Source organism: Heptranchias perlo, chromosome 14 (genome assembly GCF_035084215.1).
Source record: "Heptranchias perlo isolate sHepPer1 chromosome 14, sHepPer1.hap1, whole genome shotgun sequence".
In the NCBI taxonomy this organism is placed as follows: domain Eukaryota; kingdom Metazoa; phylum Chordata; class Chondrichthyes; order Hexanchiformes; family Hexanchidae; genus Heptranchias; species Heptranchias perlo.
Window position 1 is genome coordinate 50,169,497 of NC_090338.1, and position 9,884 is coordinate 50,179,380.

The 9,884-nt window shown below is 45.1% G+C and overlaps 1 long non-coding RNA gene across 1 annotated transcript; it reads right to left on the reverse strand.

Annotated features, from left to right (window-relative positions):
* On the reverse strand, positions 1-9,884 carry LOC137332517 (uncharacterized). The gene is made up of 2 exons (XR_010965683.1): positions 9,601-9,884; positions 1-5,371 (listed from the first exon to the last, which is right to left on the reverse strand). It is a non-coding gene; the product is annotated as an uncharacterized lncRNA (long non-coding RNA).

The following is a 9,884-nucleotide window of genomic DNA, read 5'->3' on the forward strand; positions in this document are numbered from 1 at the left end:
TTGATACACAAGGATATTTCACTTTATTTTGTTTAGGCGCTTAACTACAACTTTTAAAAACATATTTATTACTTTGGATGACATCATAGTGACTCTTAATTCTCTTTGAAAAATTTCTATCTTGTTTCTTCATATTCAGATGCATGCTGTTCCATTGATTGGCCAGCAGAGTGTGTACAAGATCTGAATAGGTTGCCATTTTATGTACAAGTAAGCATTTATTCGAGATTCCTCATTTAGTACTGAAAATGACTATTCAATTAGGCATGGCCGAACTTTCCTCTCAGACAAGGGCATTTCATTGTTGTCCTTTTCCTTTAGTAGTCTGCTGCATTTTTTTTACTTAAACCATATTTGTATATTAATTGGATGATTTAAAGAAGCCTTTTACTGTGATATTAGATTTTTATTGACTTGTACTGGGATTTGCTTTTAGCCTATACTGTTACACGAAAAGGAACACCACCGGGATTAGTGTTCTCTCCTGCGAAGCCTTTACGTTGGGACTGCAACTTATACTGACCGAATGCTAACTGCAAAAATGTGTCTGGAGTTTCCGCTGGGATTCTCCAGTGGGACATAGGCGGAATCCCAGAGAAATAGCGTAAGCAGCTAAGAGCAGCTGTCTATGCCATTTCTCTAGGGATTCTGCACAATAACCACAAGGTGGAGCCTGGGCGGTTTAAATTTAGGCTGCATATATTGACACCACAAACCCCAATCAGAATGGAGGTGATTGGGTAATTCCCCCATCAATCACGACTGGAGCCCACACTGCCGTAAGTGATTGGGATTGATTTTACGTACATAATTTGTTCCTTGTAACTATTCTCCACTTACTGCATTTTGCTGGAGAAATAATCCTGCTTTTATCGGGAGACTGAGTTTTGTTTGCTGTACTTCATAGAGACTCTGTTTATATAGACTGCTGTTTGCTGTAAAATAGACTCTGCTTTAAAATAGACCGTTTGCTGTAAAATAGGCTCGGCTGTAAGTCTTGCTGTAAGACCTGCCCCACCTCCAACTCAGTGGCTGACACAGTGGTGTCAATACTCACTCTTCAATTTATTCTAAAATGAGTCATTTGTATGCGGACACTTGGGTGTCTGATAGAGTCTGGCAATACACTTTTGACAGAATTATACTCCGTTATAAAATATAAAAGGAGGTATAATAATTCACATTCACCAGCAAATATTATCAATTGTACCTCCAATTAAGCTTATCAACCTGTAACTTTGAAATTCGCAGATGATACAAAACTAGAAGAGGCAGTGGAATTGGAAGAGGGAGCTCGGAAATTATAGAATAAGCTGTGCAAGATATGGAAATGAGCAGAACAACAGCAGATAAAATTTAATGTGGACTAGTGCAAAATGCTACATACGAGAAGAATAATGGACAAGTTGTGTACTCCATGAATGGTGTTGAAATAGTTAAGGACGAAGTTAGAAAAGACCTGGGATTCTTAATAGAGGCAGCTCACCATTGCAGTGAAAGATTGCCATAATACTGTGTTTATACTGAGGCACAGATTACTTAATCCAAGTTTAGTAAGTGAATGATGCAGTTTTAACAGCAGGGAAACAAAACAGCTGATTTCCAGATCTCTATCGTCGATCAGCTATTAGACATGATTGGTCACAGTTGTGTTATCTTGAAGAAGAAAAAAAACTAGCTCAGGGTATGGAATCCTTCCCACTTCATACAACTTTGTGTCAACCAACAAGCAGAAATGTCCAGTGAGAAGATTGGCTTTACATTGCTTGCCTGTACAGATCCTGAAGGGCCATGGCCAGAAACTTAAAGTCACAATTATAAATTGTGAACATTTGTGAGATTCTGCATGGTCAGCAGCTTCAATACTCCTGCTGGTGCTCTGAACCCATCCCACAATGTAAGTATGGTGAATTACAGATAATCAGCACACTCCCATATTGCAGAATTGTTTCCAGTACTTGCTTCGTAAGCACAAGATTGTATTGATGACCATTGCCTGACTTGGTTGTTGCCTTTGTTAGTCCTTGTTAGCTCAGACGAGGAGGAACGCAATGGACACCTACAGACGCTGAAAGACGTCCTCGTAAGAACGGGATATGACGCTCGACTTGTCGATCGACAGTTCCGACGGACTACAGCGAAGAATCGCATAGACTTCCTCAGAAGACAAACACGGGACGCAACCAACAGAGTACCCTTCGTCGTCCAGTACTTCCCCGGAGCGGAGAAACTACGCCATGTTCTCCGCAGCCTTCAACATGTCATCGATGACAACAAACATCCCCACACCTCCATTGCTCGCCTTCAAACAGCCACCCAACCTCAAACAGACCATCGTTCGCAGCAAATTACCCAGCTTTCAGGAGAACAGCGTCCATGACACCACACAACCCTGCCACGGCAACCTCTGCAAGATATGCCAGATCATCGACACAGATACCACCATCACACGAGAGGACACCACCCACCAGGTACATGCTTCATACTCCTGTGACTCAGCCAACGTTGTCTACCTCATACGTTGCAGGAAAGGATGCCCCGGAGCATGGTACATTGGCGAGACCATGCAGACGCTGCGACAACGGATGAACGGACACCGCGCAACAATTGCCAGACAGGAGGGTTCCCTCCCAGTCGGGGAACACTTTAGCAGTCAAGGACATTCAGCCACCGATCTTCGGGTAAGCGTTCTCCAAGGCGGCCTTCGAGACACACGACAATGCAAAATCGTCGAGCAGAAATTGATAGCCAAGTTCCGCACCCATGAGGACGGCCTCAACCGGGATCTTCGGTTCATGTCACGCTACACGTAACCCCACCAGCAGGAAAAAAAAGTTAGCTGTTTTTAATACAACTGGACATTCTCTCCCTCTCTCTCTCTGGCTTTGTAATCTGACCCATTGTGTATTCAGTAGACTGGGATATACTGTTTTCCGTGGCTAACCTGTCTGAACACCACCGACACCTTTGATTGGGGTGATCGTGTCCCAACCTAATATAAGATATGCGATTTGAGAACCTTTCACTCACTCACCTGACGAAGGAGATAATCTCTGAAAGCTTGTGATTTTCAAATAAAACTGTTGGACTATAACCTGGTGTTGTAAGATTCCTTACACTTGATTAGAATACAGTATGAAAAGGAGCCAGCTTTTTAGCCATTCTATCTTTGGAGAACAGACAATCTAAGGCATTTGATTAAGTACCACATAATAAACTTGTTAGCAAAATTGAAGCCCATGGGATTAAAGGGGCAATGGCTGCATGGAAATAAAAACGGCTAAGGGACAGAAAGCATAGAGTAATGGTTGTTTTTCAGACTGGAGGGAAGTGTGCAGAGGTGTCCCCCAGGGGTCGGTGTTGGGACCACTGCTCTTTTTGATATATATTAATGACCGGGAGTTGGGTATACAGGGCATAATTTCAAAGTTTACGGTTCACTCGAAACTCAGAAATGTAGTTAACAGTGAGGAGGATAGTAACAGACGTCAGGAGAACATGGGCAGACACATAGCAGATGAAATTTAATGCAGAGAAGTGTGAAGTGATTTATTTTGTTAGGAAGAACGAGGAGAGGCAATATAAACTAAATGGCACAATTTTAAAGAGGGTGCAGGAACAAAGAGGCCTGGGGGTAGCAGGACAAGTTAAGAAGGCTTTATAAATAGAGGCATAGAGTACAAAAGCAAGGAAGTTATGCTGGACCTTTATAAAACACTGGTTAGGCCCCAGCTGAAGTTTTGCATCCAATTCTAGGCACCACACTTTAGGAAGGATGTCAAGGCCTCAGAGAGGGTGCAGTGGAGATTTACGAGAATGGTATCAGAGATGAAAGACTTCAGTTAGGTGGAGAGACTGCAGAAACTGGGGTTGTTTGCCTTAGAGCAGAGAAGGTTAAGAGGGGATCTGATGGAAGTGTTCAAAATCATGATGGGTTTTGATAGAGTAAATAAGGCAAAACTCTTTCCAGTGGCAGAAGGGTCAGTAACCAGAGGACACAGATTTAAATTAATTGGCAAAGAAACCAGAGGCGACATGAGAAAAAACATTTTTTCGCAGTGAGTTATTATGATCTGGAATACACTGCCTGAAAGGCTGGTGGAAGCAGATTCAATAATAACTTTCAGAAGGGAATTGGATAAATACTTGAAGGGGAAAAAATTGTAGAGCTGCAGGGAACGAGCTGGGGAATGGGACTAATTGGATAGGTCTTTCAAAGAGCCGGCACAGGCATGATGGGCCTAATGGCCTCTTTCTGTGCTGCATCATTCCGTGATTCTATGATTCTAAGTTTGGGCGACTTGTTTCCCTTCATTCACTGCTCCTGCAATCAGTCATGGAATGGGACTAGCAGTGGCAATAGAGGCCTAAGGCTCAAACCATCAAGTCCTCTTGTGTAGAGAATACATGTAGTGATGGTCTGTGCAGGCATGAAAAACAGGGTTTTAAAAAAAAACTCTTTAACTTTCAGCTTTTATTTGAAGTTTTGGTTGGACACTCACCTGAATTTATTTTTTGGATTGGGTAGCTGTGCCCAGTGATGTTCCATTTCTTCACTTTGTATATTGCACTTTTAGAAGTGGCCTAAGGGAAAGCTGAAAACATTCTTTCGCCTATAGTCTAAATTCAGTACTGTTCACTTCAGTGCCGTGCCCCGGAGTGATAAATTGTAGGCCTGAATTATATCTGATCAGTTACAGATTATCTTACACCTAAAATGACAGGAGTTGATGTATGGCCATCTACAACAATCATATTTCTTACAGATGTACACAATCTCCTCAATTTAGGTTAAGGAGTAGGTTACTCTGGAGAGGAAGTACTTTTGATATAAAACCACTGCAAAAGGACTATTTAAAATGGTTTAACGATCCTCCCTCCTGAGAGGAGATATTCCTCGTTCTTCCAGCCCTAAAGCAGCCTGATGATGGACACTAGCATTTCAGTTCAGCAGGCTGGGAAAAATCATTGACTATTAGGATTCCCAACCCTCCTGGAACGACCGGGAGTTTCCTGGAATTGGAGGTTCCTCCCCCGAGCGCTGCCTCGAGGGAGGTCAGCGATTTTAATTTCCCACCGCCGTGTGCCCCTCCCCCGACACTCCATGACATCACCGACTGCTGTTGAAGACGACTCCAGCTCAATGATGTCACCTGGCCACCGCTGCACAGAGTCGGGAATCAGGAGTTTCGGCATTCAGGAACATCTTGGCAAACTGGGGGTCTCTGAAATGGGTGATTCCTCAGTTTCTCCTCCTCCTCACCCTCGGCTTCCCCTCTTCATAGATGGCCTCCAGCTTTGTAGAACTCGTCGTACAACAGCTGCTGGTGCGAAACTACGAGCAAAAATACTCAACTCCAGGGGATCCAACCTTTAGAATCATAGAATCATAGAATCATAGAAGTTACAACATGGAAACAGGCCCTTCGGCCCAACATGTCCATGTCGCCCAGTTTATACCACTAAGCTAGTCCCAATTGCCTGCACTTGGCCCATATCCCTCGATACCCATCTTCCCCATGTAACTGTCCAAATGCTTTTTAAAAGACAAAATTGTACCCGCCTCTACTACTGCCTCTGGCAGCTCGTTCCAGACACTCACCACCCTTTGAGTGAAAAAATTGCCCCTCTGGATCCTTTTGTATCTCTCCCCTCTCACCTTAAATCTGTGCCCCCTCGTTATAGACTCCCCTACCTTTGGGAAAAGATTTTGACTATCGACCTTATCTATGCCCCTCATTATTTTATAGACTTCTATAAGATCACCCCTTAACCTCCTACTCTCCAGGGAATAAAGTCCCAGTCTGTCTAACCTCTCCCTGTAAGTCAAACCATCAAGTCCCGGTAGCATCCTAGTAAATCTTTTCTGCACTCTTTCTAGTTTAATAATATCCTTTCTATAATAGGGTGACCAGAACTGTACACAGTACTCCAAGTGTGGCCTCACCAATGCCCTGTACAACTTCAACAAGACATCCCAACTCCTGCATTCAATGTTCTGACCAATGAAACCAAGCATGCTGAATGCCTTCTTCACCACCCTATCCACCTGTGACTCCACTTTCAAGGAGCTATGAATCTGTACTCCTAGATCTCTTTGTTCTATAACTCTCCCCAACGCCCTACCATTAACGGAGTAGGTCCTGGCCCGATTCGATCTACCAAAATGCATCACCTCACATTTATCTAAATTAAACTCCATCTGCCATTCATCGGCCCACTGGCCCAATTTATCAAGATCCCGTTGCAATCCTAGATAACCTTCTTCACTGTCCACAATGCCACCAATCTTGGTGTCATCTGCAAACTTACTAACCATGCCTCCTAAATTCTCATCCAAATCATTAATATAAATAACAAATAACAGCGGACCCAGCACCGATCCCTGAGGCACACCGCTGGACACAGGCATCCAGTTTGAAAAACAACCCTCGACAACCACCCTCTGTCTTCTGTCGTCAAGCCAATTTTGTATCCAATTGGCTACCTCACCTTGGATCCCATGAGATTTAACCTTATGTAACAACCTACCATGCGGTACCTTGTCAAATGCTTTGCTGAAGTCCATGTAGACCACGTCTACTGCACAGCCCTCATCTATCTTCTTGGTTACCCCTTCAAAAAACTCAATCAAATTCGTGAGACATGATTTTCCTCTCACAAAACCATGCTGACTGTTCCTAATTAGTCCCTGCCTCTCCAAATGCCTGTAGATCCTGTCCCTCAGAATACCCTCTAACAACTTACCCACTACAGATGTCAGGCTCACTGGTCTGTAGTTCCCAGGCTTTTCCCTGCCGCCCTTCTTAAACAAAGGCACAACATTTGCTACCCTCCAATCTTCAGGCACCTCACCTGTAGCGGTGGATGATTCAAATATCTCTGCTAGGGGACCCGCAATTTCCTCCCTAACCTCCCATAACGTCCTGGGATACATTTCATCAGGTCCCGGAGATTTATCTACCTTGATGCGCGTTAAGACTTCCAGCACCTCCCTCTCTGTAATATGTACACTCCTCAAGACATCACTATTTATTTCCCCAAGTTCCCTAACATCCATGCCTTTCTCAACCGTAAATACCGATGTGAAATATTCATTCAGGATCTCACCCATCTCTTGTGGTTCCGCACATAGATGACCTTGTTGATCCTTAAGAGGCCCTACTCTCTCCCTAGTTACCCTTTTGCCCTTTATGTATTTGTAGAAGCTCTTTGGATTCACCTTTGCCTGATCTGCCAAAGCAATCTCATATCCCCTTTTTGCCCTCCTGATTTCTCTCTTAACTCTACTCCGGCAATCTCTATACTCTTCAAGGGATCCACTTGATCCCAGCTGCCTATGCATGTCATATGCCTCCTTCTTATTTTTGACTAGTGCCTCAATCTCCCGAGTCATCCAAGGTTCCCTACTTCTACCAGCCTTGCCCTTCACTTTATAAGGAATGTGCTTACACTGAACCCTGGTTAACACACTTTTGAAAGCCTCCCACTTACCAGACGTCCCTTTGCCTGCCAACAGACTCTCCCAATCAACTTCTGAAAGTTCCTGTCTAATACCATCAAAATTGGCCTTTCCCCAATTTAGAATTTTAACTTTTGGGCCAGACCTATCCTTCTCCATAGCTATCTTAAAACTAATGGAATTATGATCACTGGTCCCAAAGTGATCCCTCACTAACACTTCTGTCACCTGCCCTTCCTTATTTCCCAAGAGGAGGTCAAGTTTTGCCCCCTCTCTAGTCGGGCCATCCACATACTGAATGAGAAATTCCTCCTGAATACACTCAACAAATTTCTCTCCATCCAAGCCCCTAATGCTATGGCTGTCCCAGTCAATGTTGGGAAAGTTAAAGTCCCCTACTATTACCACCCTATTTTTCTTGCAGCTGTCTGTAATCTCCTTACATATTTGCTCCTCAATTTCCCGTTGACTATTTGGGGGTCTGTAGTACAATCCTATCAAAGTGATCTCTCCCTTCTTATTTTTCAGTTCTACCCATATGGACTCAGTGGGCGAACCCTCGGATATATCCCCTCTCACTACTGCCGTGATGTTCTCCCTAATCAAGAACGCAACTCCCCCTCCTCTCTTACCTCCTGCTCTATCTTTCCTATAGCATCTGTACCCTGGAACATTGAGCTGCCAGTCCTGCCCCTCCCTTAGCCATGTTTCAGTAATAGCTATAACATCCCAGTCCCATGTACCCATCCATGCCCTGAGTTCATCTGCCTTGCCCATCAGACTTCTTGCATTGAAATAAATGCAGTTTAATCTAGACTTCCCTTGGTCTTTGCCCTGCTTTCTCAGACCATCTGTCCGGTCATGTTCTGTACACTCTCCCTTACTGCCTTTTGTTTCTGTCACCACTTTATTTCCCACTGACTTCCTGCATCGGTTCCCATCCCCCTGCCACATTAGTTTAAACCCTCCCCAACAGCACTGGCAAACACTCCCCCTAGGACATTGGTTCCAGTCCTGCCCAGATGCAGACCGTCCAATTTGTACTGGTCCCACCTCCCCCAGAACCGGTTCCAATGGCCCAGGAATTTGAATCCCTCCAGCTTGCACCATCTCTCAAGCCACGTATTCATCTTAGCTATCCTGTCATTCCTACTCTGACTTGCCCGTGGCACTGGTAGCAATCCTGAGATTACTACCTTTGAGGTCCTACTCTTTAGTTTAACTCCTAACTCCCTAAATTCAGCTTGTAGGACCTCATCCTGTTTTTTACCTATATCGTTGGTGCCTATATGCACCACGACAACTGGCTGTTCACCCTCCCCCTCCAGAATGTCCTGCAGCCGCTCCGAGACATCCTTGACCCTTGCACCAGGGAGGCAACATACCATCCTGGAGTCTCGGTTGCGTCCGCAGAAACGCCTGTCTATTCCCCTTACAATCGAGTCCCCTATCACTATAGCTCTGCCACTCTTTTTCCTGCCCTCCTGTGCAGCAGAGCCAGCCACGGTGCCATGAACCTGGCCACTGCCACCTTCCCCTGGTGAGCCATCTCCGCCAACAGTATCCAAAACGGTATACCTGTTTTGGAGGGAGATGACCGCAGGGGACCCCTGCACTGCCTTCCTACTCTTCCTCTGTCTGTTGGTCACCCATTCACTATCTCCCTCAGTAATTTTTATCTGCGGTGTGACCAACTCACTGAACGTGCTATCCACGACTTTCTCAGCATCGCGGATGCTCCAAAGTGAGTCCATCCGCAGCTCCAGAGCCGTCAAGCGGTCAAACAATAGCTGCAGCTGGACACACTTCCCGCAGGTGAAGGAATCAGGGATACAGGAAGGAGCCCTGAATTCCCACATCCCACAAGAGGAACATGACACGGCGCTGGGATCTCCTGCCATGACTTAACCCTTAAATTAGCTTAAGAACAACTACAATGTCAAGAGAAAAAAAAAGGAAAGAAAAACTACTTACCACTCCCTTTAAGGAGTTTACTCCTTTAAATTGTTCTCAATTTAGAGAATGTTAACTACACTAGGGACCTTGATTCACTAAAAAATAAACGCTACTTCCTATAAGACCTGCAGACCTACCCTTTCCTTTTACTTTAGTTACTGTAGATAAGTAGAAATACTCACCTGAACCTACTCACCAATCAGGTGCCTCCCCTGTGTCGCGTCCCGATCTGATTCCTAACGTCACTTCGAACTCGGTCGCAGCTCCGCTCGGCTCGGCTCCTCTCAGCTGTTCTCAGCGCTCTGAAATCCCGCCTTTTATCGGACGCTCCCTCCGCTCGGCTCCTCTCAGCTGTTCTCAGCGCTCTGAAATCCCGCCTTTTATCGGACGCTCCCTCCGCTCGGCTCCTCTCAGCTGTTCTCAGCGCTCTGAAATCCCGCCTTTTATCGGACGCTCCCTCCGCTCG